At 36.2% G+C, this 22,929-nt stretch overlaps 1 long non-coding RNA gene across 1 annotated transcript; it reads left to right on the plus strand.

The window, feature by feature from the left end:
• The first annotated feature begins 11,337 nt into the window (after positions 1-11,337).
• On the plus strand, positions 11,338-22,105 carry LOC118761354. Its single transcript, XR_004997311.1, has 3 exons — positions 11,338-11,456; positions 18,974-18,976; positions 22,069-22,105. It is a non-coding gene; the product is annotated as an uncharacterized LOC118761354 (long non-coding RNA).
• Positions 22,106-22,929: the final 824 nt, after the last annotated feature.

Below are 22,929 nucleotides of genomic sequence, written 5' to 3' on the forward strand. Positions count from 1 at the left end.
CATCGTCACTGTTCAAAGTTAGTGTGGTTCTCCATGACCTCATACTTACAGACAAAAAGTTTCGCAGAGTAGGCAATATTTTATACATTTCCAGGCATTTCTTCATCCAGCTATGTGGTAGGCTATCAAAAACCTTTTTATAGTCTATCCAGGTTATTGACAATCTTCTAACATCATCTTATTGATGTGTAGTTGATCTTTACAACCATAGGATCCACGTTTACATCCTTTCTGTCCATTAGGGAATATGCTGCTGTCTGTAAAAAACTATAGGTATATTCAGTCAGGACAGATGTTAGCGTTTTATACATAGCTGTTAAGCAAGTTATGGGTCTATAGTTTTTTGGTTCATTTCTTTCTTCACTTTTTGGAAGCAGGAATGTTAAACCATTAACTAGCCTAGAAGGCATCCTACTAGGGTGTTGCAAAACATCGTTGTAAAGTTCTATTAGCAGTTCATGGCTCTCTGGGAAGGCATTCAACCAGAAGTTAAGAATTTTATCCCTTCCTGGAGACTTCTATTTGCTTGACCTGCTGAAAGTAGATCTTATATCTTCTACCTTGACACCCTCTCACTTTTGCTCCTCTAAGGAGTCCAAGTCTGTAGATATTCTATCAATCTAGGGGGCCTTTTCGTTGTGTGTTTTTTCTTCTGCCCAAATTTTATTCCAAAATCACTGCACTTCTTCTTTTGATGGTACAGATTTTACAGTAACTGATGTTTTCCCTATCTTCCTGTAAAAATTCTTGGGGTTATTTTTGAACATGTTGTTGTCCTTGAAGAATCTAACGAGCTTTTCATTCATCGCTATGCGGGCAACTTTAGCACATACCTTTTGCTTGATGGTTTCTATGGTGGCATCAATATCAAGTATAGTTTGCATATTATATTTTTATCTTTAATTTTGGGGTGTTTTTAGGTTGGTAGTCTTGTCAACCTTGAGGTTTTTCAAACTTTCAATGTCAGACCTAAGTAGTTTAATTTGTTGTTGGATACGCTCTTGCCAAGAAGGCTTTTTGTGGGAATGTTACCGTTTTCTAATATTTTCTCCACATAGAATCGTTGAGATTTTCGCGGATGCATAGGACAGGTGGTTGAGATCTGTGATATCAACATCATTAGCTGAAATTATATCCTTAAGTGCAAGGCGGATTTTACCAATTATTTTCATGTTTTTGTTAGAGTTGCGGATTTTAGGGAGTGTATCGCGTTCATCTATACTGGTTTCTTTAATTTTCAGCCATTCAATAGTGATTTGATTTTTTTAGCTCATGTAGTTTTGTTGGGTCAATATTTGTGTGACTTTCTTCATCTATTTGATGTTCATCTGTCTTAGTGTTTATGGTTGGTTCAGGGAGTATTTCACATTGCCTATCAATTATACTAACTCTTTCAATCCTTACTACGTTTTTATCAGCCCTGAGCTGGTCTATAATTATTTCCTCTGTATTATCTTCTTTAACTACGGCTTCGTTGTTTTTATCCTTTACTGCTTGTCTAATTTGGTCAATCTCTACTTCAGTCAGTAATTTTTTTTTTATAATGTTTCTTCTGACATTGGCAAGTTTGTTACTGTCTATGTAGGGTCTTACTTCAGGATGTTTCTGTCTCCAGTTTAAGTATGCTTGTACAGTATTAGATTTGTCTGTGGGGAAATATATGGCATGGTAGTAGGCCGCAAGAACTTCTTTATTATCATCCCTAGACCATTTTTCATTCTTTTTCTTTTGGATATTTGATGACGGGTATGGATGGCGATCTGTTGGAATATTCCGGTTGTGAGTTACGTCCAGCTCCTGTGTGTCGGGAAGATTTGAACCGGTAGCTGATTTTTCAACTCGAATCTGGTTCAATATTCGGGTATGTGGTCTTTTGTAAACCGATTGATGACCATTGCGGTTTGTAATTTGTTTTGCTAACTGTAAGGCATGACGAGCTTCGACGCTTACATTAGGAGGCGGATCTGTCAGTTTAGGGTCAACTTTTTGCGACAACACTGACTTCGTGTTCTCTGCATGTAAACATTGTTCGTAGCGTAGCTTCTTAAGGCTAGCAGATCCGTATTCGTTTGTTACTTTTTTTATAGATTTATCTCCGAACATAGTTTTTTTTTGTTGTGTTTTTTAAACTTATGAAAGGTTCACTCTGTCTGTGTTAGTTCGAAAAAATGAAAATAAAATAAGAAAAACAATGCAAGTTGGCTTTGTTTTTGCATGGTTTGTGACACGTTCTTTCGTGTACGTGAGTGTGTATCCTGTAAATTTCACTTAGTGCGTACAATAACTTTGGGATGTATGTGTAGTCCTAAGGGTATCAAAATGTATATATGTTTGTATAGACATTCGAGTGTATGCGTAATTACTCAATTTATGTACTATTTTCGTCCGTTTATATTTTATAATTTGTAAACTTTCCGGTGTTGATATCGCGTGTGTTTCGCACATGTTTCATTGAGACACCCTTATTATTATAATTATTATTATTATTATTATTGTTGTTGTTGTTGTTGTTGTTGTTGTTGTCGTCGTCGTCGTCGTCGTCGTCGTTGTCGTTGTTGCTGTTGCTATTATTACTATCATCATCATCATCATCATCATCTCTTTACACAATATTGATATCTATTAATTATTACTCGTTAATCTAAATTAATAAAACCATTCACCGTGAAATAGTCCCACCACCATTACGAAAAACTCCAAAAAACAACATTGATTTATCTATTTTCTTCTTCTTACAGGAAGATGTCCTTTGGATTTGATTTACAAAACTGTTCTAAGTTCAAACAATCAGTTGGGTGTCTTTAATGTTTCTAATTACAAACAATGTCTGCATAAATGCAAAGTAAAACCAAATTGCCGGTCGTTTGACTATTACTTTAATAAGAAAAGATGCCAGTTGTCAACTAAAGATCATACAATATTTCAGTTGCGTTTTCAAAAGGATTACATTTACACCGAAATAAACAGAGGTAAGGGCGTCATTTTCTTGTTTTTATTTATTTATTTTGTTGGAATTATACACAGTCAGTTGGACGAGATTAGGCACCACCTTCAAAAATATATCGATTGGTTAAGTCTAACTTCATATAAAGGTACGGACACATTACCAAATTAGATTCACAGATAGATAGATAGATAGATAGATAGATAGATAGATAGATAGATAGATAGATAGATAGATAGATAGATAGATAGATAGATAGATAGATAGATAGATAGATAGATAGATAGATAGATAGATAGATAGATTGATAGAGGGACATACATACATAAATACATACATGCATACATGCATGCATCATTCATGCATGCATACATGGATGCATACATGTATGTACGCATACATACATACATGGATGCATGCATGCATACATACATACACACATACATAAATGCATGCATACACACATTCATATATAGATACATACATGCACACGCACACACTCATACGTACAGATAACTACTAAATAATCGATGAGCAATAGGGACGAAGATAGCACCAAACCTCCATGCTGTGATGGAAAATGTCGGCTCTGCTATACCAGTGTGAAAGATGTCACCCACATCATCAGCAGTTGCGACAAAATGCCTACGAGATTCTACGTGCCCCTGAGGCATGATATAGTTGCAAAGACTATTTACGATGCTACCCATAGGAAGGACTGCTCGGACGTATAGATCAAAGCCATGTTAGAACCAGCAAGTAATCAGACCTTTTGAAAGCAAGGAATACTGGTGGAACTCCCCACCCCCTAAAAACATCAGTTCGGTGCAAATATAGCAGACCTGATATTGTTCTGTGGTTCAGGGGAAAAAAGTCATGCACTATTGCAGGGGTCAGCTGACCAGCGGATGTGTATGTACAATCAAAAGTCTTAGGAAGATAGAACATTTAAGGCAAACTTACAGCTCTTGTACCCTGACCATAAAGTCTCGTTTGCACCTTTCATCAGAAATGCATTAGATTATGTAGCAGAAATTTTGCACATTTGCAGAAAAACCTATAAATACTCGGTTTCACAGAGAAAGAGCAAAAGAAAAACTGACGCGGATTGTCCAAATCCAATGTTTTAGTGGCACAGTGAAGATTTGTAAAACATTCCCAAACTACTCCATCTGTGATTCTTATGTGAATAGATGCACACGATTGAGTATGCATCGACAGTCCCACCAACTCAACCACATAATTGCAATCACCGGGAACTCACTCATCTCAAAAACTCTTGTCCCTTTCTTACCGACTGTATGATTATTGCATTCAGATGGCGGGAATTTTCTCCATTCGCTTCTTGCGTTGAAAGACAATTTGAAACAGCGAAGTGTGTACAGACACAAAAGTATGCTTCAAACTGCTGACAGACCAATTCTTTTAATAGAACCTGTCTTGAAGTTCGAGAACCAAGTCAAATGTTGTGCCCGGGGAGATGGTATTTCTTTTACGACCCTGTCTCTTTGAATCATCCTCAAAACCCAGCAGCAACCGGGGATCTTTATTGAAGAGTGGTGGCGTGAAACGATCTTGTGCCAGACTTACCTAGAGAAAGGGAATTCATCATCTTTAAAGTACTGCCTGAATCCCTCAACAATGATGACGTTGGCTGCCAAGGAAAATCAATGTTACATTTACTGATGCTCTGCAAGACAGTACATGGATTCCTCGGTAATGATAGTAAGAAGCCGTTTTAGGGACTCTGATGGATCGGCAAGAACGACGGAGGGAATTACTTTTCTACAGGAACCGAAAGTTGTAAATGTCTTGCTTCTATTTATTCCAATTGACACAAATTTTGGACATGGTGCCAATTGAAAATATTTTTTCAGAAACATAGACATGTCCAGTATCATAGTTGAAGACACCTCTTTTCCACAGCTCATGTGTGTATGGCGGAGATCTAGCCTCTGTTCGTCTTCCTCTGTGAACATTCTGTCTATTCTGTGCAGCCTATTTGCCGGAATTCCCTTGGAGTTGCGTTCTTCACCAGACAACTCCAGTTATCTGTGAACAACCTGTTTGGAAGTGTTCTGTTTATGGTGATAATCGTTCCATGACATGGCTAAGCTCTCTTTATTATTATTATCATTATTATTATTATTATTATCATTGTCATTTACTTTTAATCTGCATGTTTGATGCAATCACCTGCCGGGGCACACCCAGCGCCCTAGGGCAAGTGAAGGTTAAGAGTTGTTGAAATATAGCTGAAAGCTTGGGGAGGGGAAGTAGAGAAATATCTCCATGTAATACAAACACAAACATTTACATTGATAGGGTTTTTCTAAGGATGTGGGCAGTACTTGTTAGCACAATCTTTTGGATTTCCTTGAGACATGGTTTTCCAGGGATATTGTCTAGGTGTTTCTGACATCCCTTTTTTATCATACCTAGGGCACCTACAATAACAGGAACAGTTTTTGTTTTAAGATTCCACATCCTCTGTATTTCGATTTCCAGGTCCTTATATTTACTAAGTTTGTCAAATTCCTTGACAGATACATTTTTATCAGTGGGGACGCTTACTTCTATTAGTCTGCAGGTATTTTCTTCCCTGTCTTTAACAATTATGTCTGGTCGATTAGCCTTGATCGTTCTGTCAGTGTTGACTGGAAAATCCCAGAGGATGGTGACATCTTTACCTTCAACAACTGGCTGAGGGTGGTGTTCATACCAGTTAGCAGGAGTGTCGGATTTGTAGTGTTTACATATCTTCCAATGTATATACTGTCCTACCCTATCGTGGCGATTTTTGTATTCGTTTGGTGTCAGCACAGGACATCCCGAAACGAGATGGTCTATTGTTTCGTCAAATGTGTCACAGAATCTGCATTTAGGGTCAGTACCGTTTCGGAGAACGTTAGCCTGGTAATTTCTGGTAAACAAGCTTTGATCTTGTGCTGCCATTATGAAGCCTTCAGTCTCTGCTTTCAATCCAGAACTCTTCAGCCACTGATGGGTTGTTGCTTGGTCTTTGGCTTCGGAGAATGTATTGTCCATGCAGAGGCTTCTGGCTCCACCGCCTCTCAATTTGATTCTGCCCGTTCTTTTTTGCAGTCTGCCTGATTCGCTTTGCTTGCTTGGTAGCAGTGGTTTCTGGCTCTTCACCTGATTCAAGGTTAATACCTAGTTCCCTTTCGAACTTATAAGCTTCCTTGACAATAGAATGCAGCTTTTTGCTGCTTTCGTGTTCACACACAAGTCGCAGCATCCAGTCTTTTGTACTAGATAGGTACCTGTTCATTCCTACAGTAGAGGTCTTATAGCACAGCTCTAATTGCATCATTCCTCTCCCCCCGCTGCTTCTAGGTAGGTACAAGCGGTCTACATCTGCCTTAGGGTGGTGCATGCTCCTGGATGTCAGTAACTTTCTTGTCTTCCTGTCCAAGCGTTGGAGTTCCGTAAGGTTCCAGTTAATGATGTTAAAACTGTACTGGACTACTGGAAGTGCCAGGGTGTTAATGGCCTCAATGCAATTTTTGGAGTTGAGTTCAGTCTTCAGTACAAGCCTTATTCTCCTATAGTACTCCTTTCTTATTTTTTCCTTCATAGTAGCATGATGTATACCATCTCCTTCGTTGATTCCTAGGTATTTGTAACTTTCTTGTGGGTCAAGTTCCTTGATGGTAGTGTCAATATCTAATTTAACAGAAGCTGTTTGCCTGAGCTTGCCTCTTACAAAAGTTGCTTTAGCACACTTATCAAGGCCAAAATCCATTCCGATATCATTGCTAAACTCTTTAACAGTTGTTAGCAGCCCTTCTAGCTCTTGGTCATTCTTGGCAAACAGCTTTAGATCGTCCATATAAAAAAGGTGGTTTATTAACTTGCTAAAAACTTTGTACCCATATCTGGCACTATCCAATTCGTTTGAGAGTGGGATCAGTGCCATGCAAAAAAGTAATGGAGAGAGGGAGTCACCTTGAAAGATGCCTCGTTTGATGTTGATGCTGTTGGACTGGCTCATCCCATTACTATGGCTTAGAAAGAGACGTGTGTTCCACATGGTCATGCTATTCTCTAAGAATTTTGAGACGACAGGGGAGATCTTGTATATCTCAAGGGCCTTGAGTATCCATTTATGTGGGACACTGTCATACGCTTTCCTGTAGTCTATCCATGCCATACTCAGGTTTTTGTTTTTGCTCCGGCAATTCTCTACAATCATTCTGTTTATGAGCAATTGGTCTTTGCACCCATAAGAGTTTCTTTTACAACCTTTTTGAGCTTGTGGAAGGATAGAATTTTGTTCAAGGAAAGCGTACATTCTCTCCGTTATTATGGATGTGAGGATTTTGTAGGTGGTGTTGAGACATGTTATTGGCCGGTAATTCTTTGGGTTTTTTGTGTCTTCGGTTTTAGGTAATAGGTAGGTGGTTCCTTCAGTCAGCCAAGCAGGTATTTGCTCTGGGTTCTGAATGACATCAGACAGAGATGCAGCGAGATGTTCGTGTACCTCTGTCAAACAATTCAGCCAGAAGTTAGGGATCCGATCCAGTCCTGGGGTTTTCCATTTGTGAGCCTTCCTAAGGACACACCTTAGCTCCTCTATTCCTATTGCTTCCCATTTCTGTTCTTCAAGTTCATCCAGTCTCTCTTTCTCACGTTCTATCCAGTCAGCCTCAGCATTAAACTCTTTTTCGTTGCTCCATACCTTCTTCCAGAACTCCTCCACTTCCTCAATCTTAGGTGGATCTTCTATGTGTATTTTATTTTTGCCAATTTCCCTATAAAATGTCTTTGCATCTGTCTTAAAAAATTTATTTTGTCGATAAAATTTGTTTCTTTTGTCATACCTTCTAAGCCGTTGAGCTTTCAACTGTATCCGTTGTTTCAACAGTTCCTTAGTTGCAGGGAGGTTTATGAGATCTTTGATTTTATATTTTTGCTTGATTTTTCTAGCTTTTCTCGGCTTAATATTCACTCCTCTAGCAAGCTCATCGAGAACTGAAACATCCGCCCGCAGAGATTCAATCTCTTTTTGTATCGCTACTTTCCACTTAGGAGGTTCATTGACATGCCTGGCCTTTTTCTTTGTCATCTTAATACCTAGTTGGGTAGTTACTACTTTAGCAGTGGAATAAATGAGATTATTTAAGGTTGTCAAATCATTCCCCTTATTTCTTAAGATCTGTCCTAGGGCAACGTTATATGTCATGATTGTGTTGTTATTTCTTGTGCCATTTGAAAACTTTGGTAGTGGTTCTCTATTAACCATGTCAGTGAGCTCAATCTTGCCGAGTTCTCTCTTAATGTCCACATTTGCTTCCATAATCTTTTCTCTATTATTCACCTCAAATTCTATGTCATATCTATTTTGGTTTTCTTGAGGAAGGTCTACGTTCTCCTCTTTTTTCAAATCTCTCGTCTTCGCTATTCTTTGTTTAACTTCCCCATTGGGAAGTTGATTTGCCGCTTGTACACTGGCTTCTGTGCTACTGTTACCTATTTCGTCTACATTGTTGCTGTTTTCTTTTGGTCTACCATGAGCTATTAGTGTCCTAATTTTGTCAATTTCAGCGTCAGTTAGTCTTTTGTTTTTAATTATATCTCTGCGTACATTACTTAATTTATTTGCGTCTATATATCTACGTACGTCATCGCCTACTGAATTTCTCCATGAGATGTATGTTTGTACACTGAGGTTATTGTTTGGGTTTAGTTGGGCTGTATAAAAAGCTTTCAACACATCTCTATAGTCCTCTCTGGTCCATTTTATACGTTTTGCTTTAGGTGGTGTTTTTGGTGGTGTCACTACAAGTCCAGAGTTAGAAGTATTCTGGTTCTGGTCACCTGGTAGATCGTCTTTTTGAGAGTTTGTTCCAGCAGCAAACTTTTCGACCCCAGTCTGGTTCCCTACTGGGTAACGCGGTTATTATTATTATTATTATTATTATTATTATTATTATTATTATTATTATTATTATTATTATTATTATTATTGTTATTATTATTATTATTATCATTATTATCATTTTTCTCTTTCTTCAAATTTTCTTCCGTTTCTCGCCGAGTGTTTTCCGTACACCTTGGGCAGAGAAGCTCATTGTATGCATTCCCAGATTACACACGCAAATTCACAGGTAAAATATATATTTAAAAAATTAATAAATAAATAAATTCATGAATAGATGTTGTTTTCACAGCGATAATGCCCTTCTCGGTACATGAGCCGTTCCAGTTAACACGATTTTTTGCACTTCATGTAGGAATGGTAAGCCTGGTATCATTTTCAAATAGGTTTCAGTACCTTTTTTTATCATTCCTAGAGATCCTACAATCTGGTACTGTAGTCGCCTTGAGATGCCACATTTTTTCAATTTCTATTAGCAAGTCTTTATATTTACTGATCTTGTCAGATTCTTTCGCCGCTATATTGTGATCGCAAGGAATACTCATATCAATTAATAAACACGCCTTTTTCGTCTAATCTTTTATAATAATATCCGGTTTATTAGCTTATATATATTATATATATTAGCTTAGCTTATATATTCTGCACCCTGAGATTAGGTGGTCTATTGTTTCAATCTTATCGTTACAGAATCGGCATTTTGGGTCAGCTCCATTTTTCATCACATTGGCTTGGTAGTTCCGGGTTAATAAGCTTTGGTCTTGAGCAGCTAATACGAAACCTTCACTCTCTGCTTTTAGCCCTGAGCTTCGTAACCATTGATGCGTATGTTTCTGGTCGACATCAGCTTGTTTGTTACAGGTCACATACTTGCCATGCAGAGGTTTCTGTTCCCATCTGCTAGCTAATTTTTCATGTGCTTTTGTCTTTGCAAGTAATTTTATTTTCTTTGCAGCAGCAGTTGGCGCATTTCCTTCAGCCTGATCAATCTTGTAGGTATCTAAGAGATCAGTAGCGAATTTTTTGCTCTCTTTGAAAATAGAGTGATGTTTTTTCGGTCTTTCATGTTTTCCAACAAGTTTTAGCATCCAATCGTTGGTTGCTTCATGGTATTTGACCAGTCCGATTGTGGTGGCTTTGTACGTAAGTTCAAGCTGGTTCAAATCTCGACCTTCCTGAGCTCTGGGAAGGTAAAGGCGATCCACGTCTGCCTTTGGATGGTGCATCTTATTACAAGTCAGTAGCTTGCGGATTTTTCTGTCAATTTTCATTATTTCACTGGTATTCCAGTTTAGCACATTGAAGCTATAAAGAACAACTGGTACTGCAAAGGGATTTATAGCTTACACCTTATTATATGCATTCAGCTCAGACTTCAGGAATGCTCGAACTCTTCTAAAACATTCCTTCCTAACCTTCTCTTTCATGCTTGCATGCTGGATACTAGAGCCTTCATTTATTCCTAGGTATTTATAGGTTTGTTCCTGCTCAAGTTCCTTTATTACTGTTTCGACATCTAATTCGATTGAACTTAACTTTATCAATTTCCCTTTCTTAAAAGTGGCTTTGGCACACTTTTCAATGCCGAACTCCATCCCAATATCATCACTGAATCCTTTCACGGTATGTAGTAGTCCTTCAAGCTCTTCATCATCTTTGCCATATAGATTTAAATCATCCATATAAAAATAATTGGCTTATTTTCTTGTTGTCAATTTTGTAGCCATATCCTATTCTATTCAGTTCACTTGAGAGTGGTATTAGTGCTATGCAGAAAATTAGTGGCGAAATGAGTCATCTTGGAAAATGCCACAGTTTATGCTAATGTTGTTTGAGCGCAATACTCCATTAGAATGATATAATTGAAGCTTTGTGTTCCATAGTTCCATAGGTCGGCGATTGAGATGTCTTCCTATATCCGTTCTTGTAGATTTTTGTAGGCATCTTGGGTGCGTTTGATCCACTCTGCATTTTCATTGCATGGTTTCTCATCACTCCAGATCCCTTTCCAAAAGTTTTCAACTTCTTCTATTAGGGGTGGATTTTCAATGGTTACTTTTTCGTTCCTTAATTCCCTGTAAAATGATTTGACATTGGATTTTAACATTATATTTTGCTTGTAGTATTTGATTCTTTTCTCAAATCTGCGTATTCTCTGAGCTTTTGCTTGAACTTTTTGTTTAAGTGTTTCTTTCGCTGACCTTCTCTTGTTGAGTGTCCATATTTTCTCAAAATCTTCCTGCCTTTTCTTGATCTTACATCATTTCCAAAGATTATCTCAGTTAATATTGATATCTCCCTTCGCAATGATTCAATTTCAGTTTCAATTCTACTCCTCCTGTTTGATTTTCTTTTCCAATTTGGTATTGTTGGCTTTTGGGGTGTTAAACAGAGTCTTTCGATTACCTTAGCAACAGTGTAAATAATTTCATTTAACTTATTATTAAGCTTGGGTTTATTTGTTGTATGATTTCTTGTGTAACGCAGTTGCCAATTTTTATCTGTGTTTTATGTTGGTGTGCATTTGAGAGTTTATGAAGTGGTTCTCTATCATTCATATTTGTATGCCCTATAACTGCAAGCTCATTCAGAATTTCCTGCTTCATTTCAGTGATAGATACGCTGCTTCTTACTGCAAATTCCCTTCCAAAATTTCTTTGTTTGTTAGGTGATGCAACAGAAGGGATTCAGCATGGAAGATTTAATCCACGCACACACAGCATACACACACATACCGCACACACACACGCACACACACACACACACACATAGCTCTCACATATACACATGCATTGTTTGCGGCTGATGCACCAGCAAGCACAAGAACTCGAGAATCCGCTGAAGCCACAAACTTCCAGTCCAACAGGAAGTTAGAAGGAAATCTCACGTGCCATTAATGGTAACCAGTGTGACATATTTTCTTCCTCTTATCGAAAGTCCTGCAATCTTTCATGGTTGTTAATTCTTCTCATTTGATTAAGTTTTAAAAAAGAAAATTAACATAGACATAATAACACAATCTACACGCTCTCTCACCCCTCCACCCCCTTCTTTAAATAAAAATCATGAAAATGAATCCTCTGGGTTTTTTTCTCTGATATACATTGCATGCAATGCATTGGTTTCAAACTTTGGCACAAGGCCAGCAATTTCAGGGGTGGTGTTAACAGATTACATCGGCCTCAGTATCCAACTGCTACCTGGTTTATCGGCCCCGAATGGATGAAAGACAAAGTCGACCTCGACGGTATTTGAACTCGGAACGTAAAGACGGTCGAAATGCTGCTAAGCATTTCGTCCGGCATGCTAACGATTCGGTCAGTCCGCCGCTTTAGCATTGCAGATAACATATTAAAATTAATTCCGATCTATTCTACAGGCTTCTCTGAACTGTTCCAGAAAAAAAATCATTTTTCCTACTCCAATGCGGACTAATTATATTTGTAAGACATATACACCGGACTCCTTACCAAGAATCGAAACCTCGATCTTCACGCTTGTTTATATTGTTCTCGCCGTTTATGTTTAGAATTCATTCGTTTTACCTATTTAAATCGCCACCATTTTAGATGAGACAGGGTTTAATCTTGTTAACCCAATCCGGTCTATTGTCAATGGTCTAACTTGACTTTAGTACTGCAATAAATTCGAGATACCAAGAGAAAAATATTCTCTTTCCTCTGCAACTTCCAAACAGTTAACTATGACACCTTCTCGGGAGCTTCGCCCCATTTATCCCCCTCAAGTTAGGGATCACTATTAACAACTGCCATGGTAATAGATTATCCATCAAAACTAACTAAATTTTGTGTTTACTTCCCACTCGTCGCAGTTGCAGAACCGCGTAAGTAAAATCTACAGCAGTTCTTTGCAGTGCATCCAGAAATATTATCTAAGCAATGCACAGTCTTTCGCCAACTTGTCACATCTCTACGTGTTACAAGCAACTTGCTACATCGTGCCTGTTACGCCTTTCCCGTTACAATTATACCGTTATACATACAAAGACATGTTTGAAGTACATTTCGAAAGAAGCTAGAATCTTTATAAACGTCAGTCCCTTCATACCTGGGGCCTTGAGTTATTACTAGAAATAAAGGATAGTAAATAAAACTCAACATATATTAAAGAAGTAATGATTTCTTATATAAAATTGTCTTATATATAAATAGGGAAGTCGATTGCATTAAAGAGATTAGGATTTCTTGATTAATATTAAAGAAATCACGAAAGATATTAAGACCATCAGAAGAATAAGAAACTATTTTGATTCCATTTCAGAACTTTGGAATGATTTCAAACAGTCAAATACACTGGACAAGATTAACTCTGTGGGATGTGGTATAAGAGTTTTCGACTCTTATTATTTCGTTGACAGTAAGACCTATTTTTGCTTATTTTTTTGTGTGCTTTTTTTTTCTTTTTCTTGTTTCTCATCTTTAATTCATTGATCTTCTGTCTCCAGTTCTTGTCGAAAAAATAAGAGAAATTAATGTCGCTCTCTTCTTCATCGCATTATTTCTTCTACTTACAGTCCTAATTCTTAGTTAAATATATTAGCAGTAAATTTATAATTCCTCTCCCCGAGATACCCAGCCACATGCCACTTCTCCTTCTCCCGTCATACATGCTATTACACCAACCAGATCACATCCTGCATCAATTATTATCCCCAATCTTTCATTTCTAGATTATACAACATTCAGGATCTCACTCCATACTCGCACTACTCTAAAGATGTCCAAACGGAACATTAATAAAATCGATCTATCGAATCAATAGACCATATCCATTCGTTTCCCTTGTACCTTCCAACGAAGTGAAACAGATTCATTTATGTTGTTATATTTCTTGTTTTCTCTTGCTTTTTTTTCTACTGCAGAAAAAGATATTAAGGATTTGACAACTTATTCAACATTTTCCTTCAAACAAAATCCATATCACAACCTTATTACCAAGGCCCAAATGGATGCTCACTCGGTTCTGGATTGTTCACGTTTATGTATGATATCTTCTACATGTACCGCCTTTTCATATACTGACACTAAGTGTTTACTAAAGAAACTTGTTGACCTTTAATGGAATTCACCCCAAAATTATTTACTTCTCAATGAAATGTGAGCAAGACTTCAACGGATCACGTTTGCTAATAATAATTATATAAGATAAAATGTGTATTTCTTCATAAATAAAATCAATTTAATTCAGTTATTTCTTTTGTTAATTTATTTTTATTGCTAACGTTTTTCCTTTTTAGTCTTCTCTTAGAAATCCATTCACACTTTGGATGATTTATAAGATTATTAAATTTACCCGAGTACCAATAGAACACTTGGGTATTATTTTATCAACCTTCAAAGAAAGAAACAAAAAATTAACAATAATAAGCAATAATAATCTCATGGCTTCTGATCGTAACTGACTGGAAGTGTCATCTTGTACATTGTTTTGTCCAGGTATAAAAAGATGGGCTACAGCAAATATTCTGCTCAATATCACAGATTTGCTTGTCGGTTGTTTGATCTTAAACAGTTGAGCATGTCATTTAATGGCTGACAATATGGGCACCTCTTGAAAGATGTGTGTTTTATTCATCATTCTTAAACAAACCTTATTCAGGGACCTTTTATATCTGCTTCCGTTGTTTTGTTTTATTGATTATGCGGTAATCCACCCCCACCCCACTGGCCTTATCCTTGTCCTCATCCCCATCATCATCACCATCATCATCACCACCACCACCATAATCACCATCATCATCTTCGTACCTGTGTGAATCACCATCGTCTTCATAGTAGTTAGGATACTGCTGCAGCTGTTCCTACTACTATAACTACCACTACAACTAATGATGATGATGATGATGATGATGACGATGATGATGATGATGATGATGAGGCCCTCCTCCCCACCAATGACGCAATACAAATATCCTTCAGACCAATATAAAACAGACGGCGATGTCGAGAAAATATATTTTTACAATTTCCTCTCAGGCACTCGACACTCAACGGTTCGCTCTGCAGTTTCAAGACTTTCAACGTTTCAAAATGCTCAAACTATTTCGCAGGTTGTCCACAATTTTTGGTAAGCTGAATATTCTTACATTTCTCTCCACACATTTCCAGTTTTCTTTTAAAATCAAACTCAATGGCAGTTTTAATGTGTTCCATAATAATATTTAGTGATTGTGTATAAATACGATGTTTTCTCTATAAAATGATTCTGTAGAAAACTAGCGCTACACGAAGAAATTTCACAATCATTTCCAAAATGATAAAATTGTTGGAATCCTGTAAGAAAACCGCAAAAATAAGGAATTTCTTTGGAAATTATTTCTTCTTTTTATCATTTACTTGTTTCATTCATTAAAGTGTGGCCATGCTGGGGCACCACCTTAGAGAGCTTTAGTCGAATGAATCGGCCCCAGTTCTTATTGTTTTATAAGCCTGGTACTTATTGTATCGGTTCCTTACTGTCGGACTGCTATGTTACAGGGATATAAATATGCCAATACTGCTTGTCACATAACGATGAGGGATAAACAGACACACGCACACATGTATATATATATATATATATATATATATATATATATATATGTGTGTGTGTGTGTGTGTGTGTGTATATATATGTGTGTGTGTGTGTGTGTGTATATATATGTGTGTGTGTGTGTGTGTGCATGTATGTATGTATGTATGTATGTATGTATGTATGTAATTGTTTTGCAAGGTTCTTGATGTGAATTCGTTTGTTGAAACAGATGTTGTATTTGGGGATGTCATATTGTCAGTTTAGCCAATGAAAATACGTGCACTATATATTTGGTGCTCGCTTACTTCAGCTTTATTTCATATTAATCGTATTTCGGCCAGAGTTCTTTCGTCACACTTCTGTCACCTCATCAGTGATCCTTTGCTTTCTTCTTTTCTTTTTTGTGTCTCTCCTTCCTAACGATCTGCTATTTTGTATTCCTGTTGTATGTGTCTTTATTTGCGCATGTGTATATCCCTGTGTGTGTGTCTATGTTTTGTAAGTGTGTGTATGGTAACTGCATTATTCATTATCAGTATCCCCTGTTTATTCACGTTCGTTTAATTAAATTTTATTTTACTTTATTCATTTGTTTTTATCAGTTCGAGGGATTTCATGAAATCGATTTTATGCATTGAAATTTCTTTTTTCTACAAAAAATGTTATGTATGTTTGTTCCTTAAACTTGAGTGTGATAGTATAGATCTATACATTTTTATGAATATGGTTCTATAAGGAGACTTATGATATATGTTACCGGCGTCGCTGAGGTAAGGAAAAACATTATAAACGACACCACTAATTGACACGTTATTAATTAGCGTAATAGCAGCATAGCCTTCAAAAAACATGGATTACATGCAAAATATGTGAGCAAGAGAAATAATATTCTTAATTTAAATTCAAAATACATTGAAAGTCAACAATGTTTGGTTTAGAAGCGATGAGAGGAACTGAAAGATACGGAAATAATTTTATTCTCAAACGCAGGTTAATGCTAATAACATAGCACGAATAGGATAAACTATCCATATTTCTTTAGAAAAATCTGTCGTTGGCCAGCCATGAGACTCGAACTCACATCCCTGCGATTACCATTAAGTTAAACTGCCCAGCGACGAATTATTTTGCAATTTTAGGATGTATAAATCTAGCTTTAAAAGACGCTATCGTACGTATTATACAAAATAAGTTGAAAGTCAAGAAACAGAATATGGCTAATTTCTCCAGTTCATGCTATATTATTAGCATCACCATGCGTTTGAGAATAAGATTATTTCTTCATCTGTATGATAGCGTCTTATAAAGCTAGAAGTAAATATCCGAAAATTGGAGAAGAACTTGTCGCTCGGCAGTTTAGCTTAATGGTAAAGCCCTTACCGCGTAGTCATAGGTATGTAAGTTCGAGTCTCATGGCTGGTCGCCAACAGATTTTTCTACAAAATATGGATAGTTTATCCTACTAATGCTATGTTGTTAGCATTATCCTACGTTTGAGAATACAATTATTTCTTTATCTCTATTTTTCAATATCCTTAAGATTATAAACTTGAAAAATTACAGGACAAGTTATTACACTTGGAAAAGTTCAAGACAACTTATTATATATGGTAAAATGCATAAAAAAATTACTTAAAATATTGCAGCTAAGGATAAAATGTGAATATTAAAATTTATTTGATTTTGATAAAAAAAAAGGTACTATCATTTTGTTAAAATATTGATACACATGAATACAGAGAAACAGAAGTCCCAATAGGCGCAGGAGTGGCTGTGTGGTAAGTAGCTAGCTTACGAATCACATGGTTCCGGGTTCAGTCCCACTGCGTGGCATCTTGGGCAAGTGTCTTCTGCTATAGCCCCGGGCCGACCAATGCCTTGTGAGTGGATTTGGTAGACGGAAACTGAAAGAAGCCTGTCGTATATATGTATATATATATATATTATATATATATATATATATATATATATATATAATATATATATATATATATGTACGTGTGTGTGTGTTTTTGTGTCTGTGTTTGTCCTCCTAGCATTGCTTGACAACCGATGCTGGTGTGTTTACGTCCCCGTCACTTAGCGATTCGGCAAAATATACCGATAGAATAAGTACTGGGCTTACAAAGAATAAGTCCCGGGGTCGATTTGCTCGACTAAAGGCAGTGCTCCAGCATGGCTGCAGTCAAAATGACTGAAACAAGTAAAAGAGTAAAAGAGAGAGTATATAACTAAAGCTTTATACAAAATAAAATAGTATACATGGTAGGCAAATTCCTCATGTGAAAAATAGGCATCAAGACTAAAAATGGGAAGACTTGGCAATAACTCAGGCAATAACTCCAGCAAATTTTACTGTGGATTTGTAGTTATAGGTAGATTTTACAGCAATATATAACTAATTTTGTATTGTTCTATTTATTGTACTAATTATATTCTACTATTTTCAACATTCTAATTATTAATTAATAATTTAAAAAATGAATATGTTTTAAAGTGCAAAAAATATTTTGAGTTATTTTTAATTTTTCATATAAGTAACACGCACACACAAATAGAAGTAATAACCTGTAATGAAATTTTTAGTTTTAATAAAAGCTAATATTTTCTAAATCCAAATATTTTCATGTCTAATAACTTTTCCTGTAATTTTCCAGGTTTATAATCTTAAGAATATTATTTCTCTTGCTCGCATTTTCAATATAAATATGTATGCATTTATGTTTGTATGTGTATGTATATATATATATATATATATATATATATATATGTATGTATGTATATATGCGCATACATGTATTTAGGTATGTATGTGTATGTATGTCCGTCTGTATGTATGCATGCGAGTATATATGTATGTATTCGTATGTATGTATGTTTGTATATGTTTGTGTATGTGTGTGCAGATTTGTATATTTTATGTATGTATTCTCATGCATATAGCTGCATATCTATACATGCTCATATATGTTTAAATGATAAATTTCTGGCCAGTTTTACAGATTTTTACAGTTCCAGTGATGAACTGGATCTGTTGTCTCTCCATTAGCTTTCTCCTTTCTGGTTTTGAGAAGCCTAATTTCTGCTAATTGCTATTTAGGCGGTGTGTTACATATCTTGCATAAATATGTATGTATGTATGTATGTATGTATGTATGTATGTATGTATGTATGTATGTATGTATGTATGTATGTATAATAATTCCATTCATATTTAGGGTTCTTTGAAGGAATACTAAACTGACTTGGAGGAAGAATGAAAGGTGAATCTAATTTGAGTGCGAAAAGAACTTAGGATGGTAAGCTTCGCGACTAAATACCGGATGCAATTTTGTCACGTTTTATTGATTCTTCCAATCGTCGACTTATATCGAACATCTTTCCCTCGAAATCATTAAACTGAAATACGATCGTTAGAAGAGAAGGAAAATCCCTTCCAATTTGCATGTTAACACGACATAAGCCAATAGATTTATTTTTATATTCGTTTTAAGTCTAAGGATTTCCAGCGTTGACTCAAGGACACGTATTTGTATATCGGAAAGTGAAAGTGAAAGTGTTTCAAACACCGTAGTAACAGAGGAGTTTGTCAGATGGTTCAGTGACAAAAACCAGTTGAATAAGGTTTAGCAGATAACAAATGAATACAAACATGTTCATACAGGCTACACTCAGAAATAAAAACTGTGAATACAGAATATGGTTTCAAATAATTAAATGTCTGCTTGAGAAGCAGTAAAATCAATGACGGAATCGATATAATGTTGATGAAAAAGTACAGAACAAGTTTTTTACAGCTGGGAAAAGCGCGGGACAAGCATATTTGTATTTAAAATATTGCAGCTGAAATTAAAATTTTAAAATACTTAGATTTATAAAAACTGAAAATAATAGCTTTTATTAGCTACTCTATAATTAAAAACTTAACTCAAATAAAAACTGTTAGCAAAAACTAAAACAATTTTTATAGCCCCATTAAAAAGGATTTTTTTTCAATTATAAGTATTTAAGAACTTCAATAAGTTTTTAAATAGTTTTCAGTTAAAATTCCTATTTTGCTCATCTTTTTGATAAAAAGTGTCACACTGCAATTCACTGATAAAAATATCATAAGGATGGTCTTTTGGAAATTTCAAAAAAGTCTACGGTATGGTTGTCGCAGTGTCTCGAAATAAAGCGAAGGAGAATGCAAGAAACCTGTGCAATGGCACTACCAGAAGAAACAGAGGCACGGAAAAATGTGTACCAATTGAGAACAAAGAAAAGCCGTGCAATGGAAACACCACAAGAAACAGAAACACGGACAAATACTGATCGGCTGAAGAAACAGGACTCCAGGGAAAACACGACGCTGCCACAAATTCAGCAGCGACAAGCAAACAAACAACTAGGTACGATAGCAATGGAGAGTTGGTCAGCAAAGAACTGGCAATGAGAGAATGGCTACGGAAGATGATGTGGCAGATTTTCATGAGAAAGAACGAAACCCAAGCCTTATGTTGCACTATCCATCCCGATATCATCACTTCAGCCTGCTCAATCTGATGGGTATCTAAGAGATCAGCAGTGAATTTTTTGCTCTCTTTGAGAATAGAGTGATGTTTTTTTGGTCTTTCATGTTTTTTCAACAAGTTTTAGCATCCAATCGTTGGTTGCTTCGAGGTATTTGGCCAGTCCGATTGTGGTGGTTTTGTATGTAAGTTCAAGCTGGATCAAACCTCGACCTCCCTGAGCTCTGGGAAGGTAAAGGCGATCTTATTGGTGCATCTTATTGCAAGTCAGTAGCTTGCAGATTTTTCTGTCAATTTTCATTATTTCACTGGTATTCCAGTTAAGCATATGGAAACTATAAAGAACAACTGGTACTGCTAAGGAATTTATGGCTAACACCTAATTATATGCATTCAGCTCAGACTTCAGGACTGCTCGAACTCTTCTATAACATACTTTCCTAACCTTCTCTTTCATGCTTGTATGCTGGATACTAGAGCCTTCATTTATTCCTAGGTATTTATAGATTTGTTCCTGCTCAAGTTCCTTTATTACTATTTCGACATCTAATTCAATTGAACTAGACTTTACCAATTTCCCTTTCTTAAAACTGGCTTTGGCACACTTTTCAAGGCCGAACTCCATTCCGATATCATCACTGAATCCTTTCACAGTATTGTAATAATCCTTCAAGCTCTTCATCATCTTTGCCATATAGCTTTAAGTCATCCATATAAAATAGATGGCTTTTTTTCCTGTTGTCAATTTTGTAGCCATATCCTGTTCTATTCAGTTCACTTGAGAGTGGTATTAGTGCTATGCAGAAAATTAGTGGTGAAAGTGAGTCACCTTGGAAAATTCCGCAGTTGATGCTAATGTTGTTTGAGTGCAATACTCCATTAGAATGATATAATTGGAGCTTCGTGTTCCATAGTGACATATTATACTTTAAAATATCTGAAATCACAGGAGAAATTTTGAAAATGTTCAGTGATTTCAGAATCCACGAATGTGGTATTGTCAAAGGCTTTTTTATAATCAATCCATGAAGAGCTGAGATTTCTGCGCTTGTTATGGCAGTTCTCAAGTATCATGCGATTAATTAGGAGCTGATCTTTGCATCCGTATGAGCCTCCTCGGCATCCTTTTTGTTCAGTGGGAAAGAGGTTATTCTCTACCATAAACGTATATGTTTTCTCTACTAGAATAGATGTCAAAATCTTACAGGTAGTAGATAAACATGTTATAGGCCGGTGGTTTTTTGGGTCTTTCGTTTTGTTATTTTGGGGGAGGAGGTAAGTAATACCATTTACCATCCAATGTGGTGTTTTTTCCGGGTCTTTCATGATACTATTAAATAGTATTACTAACATTTTGTGTGCGGACGAGAGTGATGAGAGCCAGAAATTTGGTAGTCTATCAATACCAGGGGATTTCCACTTATGAGCCTTCGTTAGTGCCCTCCTTATGTCGGCGATTGAGATGTCTTCCCATACCTGTTCTTGTAGATTTTTTTAGGCATCTTGGGTGCGTTTGATCCACTCTGCATTTTCATTGTATGGTTTCTCATCACTCCAGATCCCCTTCCAAAGGTTTTCAATTTCTTCCATTAGGGGTGAATTTTCAATGGTTACTTTTTCGTTCCTTATTTCCCTGTAAAATGATTTGGCATTGGATTTGAACATATTTTGTTTGTAGAATTTGATTCTTTTCTCAAATCTGCGTATTCTCTGAGCTTTTGCTTGAACTTTTTGTTTAAGTGTTTCTTTCGCTGACATTAGTTCTTCTCTTGTTGAGTGTCCATATTTTCTCACAATCTTCCTGCCTTTTCTTGATCTTACATCATTTACAGAGATTAGCTCAGTTAATATTGATATCTCCCTTCGCAATGATTCAATTTCAGTTTCAATTCTACTCCTCCAGTTTGATTTTCTTTTCGAATTTGGTATTATTGGCTTTTGGGGTATTAAACAACGTCTTTCGATTACCTTAGCGACAGAGTAAATAATTTCATTGAATTTATTAAGATCGGGTTTTAGTTGTTGTATGATTTCTTGTGTAACGCAGTTGCCAATTTTTATTTGTGTTTTATGTTGGTGTGCATTTGAGAGTTTATGGAGTGGTTCCCTATCATTCATAGTTGCATGGCCTACAACTGCAAGCTCATTCAGAACTTCTTGCTTCATTTCAATGATAGATTTTCTGTGTTGTTCAACAAATATGTGGTCTTCAAATTCTGTTTCGACATCATTTTCCGGGCTGTTTTTCTAGGGTCATTATATTTTCCTTCTTCTTCAGGATCTTGAGTCGTTTCGGCAGATGGTCGCCTTTCAGTCAATGCTTGTGGCCCAACATGCCTCTTCTCAGCTTCGTTATTTCTTTCCTGACTTACATTTAAGTCATTCTCTACCACGTTTTTAATAGAGGTTAATTCTGCATCTGTGAGTCTGGCATTTCTGAAGATATCTCTTCTAACATTTGCTAATCTGTTTTCATCCAGGTTTGGTCTGCTAGCTGGATTCCGGCTCTTCCAAATTCTGTAGGAGTTTGCGGTGTGTTTTTCTTCGGTTGGCCTGCTTAATGCAAAGTAATAAGCATATGTTACTTCTTTATATTCTTCCCGGTTCCATTTAGTTCTTTTACTTTTTTGATTTTCTGGTCGTTGTGGTGGTGAACTTTAGGGGCTTAATTTGGGACAAATCCCGTTTAAGTGACCTTCCAGGTTCAAATTCGGGGAAGATATTCTGCCATTTGAAATTTTTTTGCCATCAGGCTGGCAGCTTCCTTTATAACCATTGGACAAGCGATTCGGTGTACTGTTAAAAATTTTCTTTTCAAGTAAAGTTAAATTATTAAGTATTCATTAAAAAAATAAATAAAATAAATAAAATAAAATACGAATAAAAGATTTATTGCTGCTGCTACAACTACTGGGGCTGCTACTGTTGCTAATGATGATAAAAGAGGCCCTCTATATGAAAATTAGTGGTTAAATCTTATTACTATCATTATTATTATTATTATTATTATATTATTATTATTATTATTATTATTATCC

The sequence above is a fragment of the Octopus sinensis genome, unplaced genomic scaffold (assembly GCF_006345805.1).
Source record: "Octopus sinensis unplaced genomic scaffold, ASM634580v1 Contig12568, whole genome shotgun sequence".
Lineage (NCBI taxonomy): Eukaryota > Metazoa > Mollusca > Cephalopoda > Octopoda > Octopodidae > Octopus > Octopus sinensis.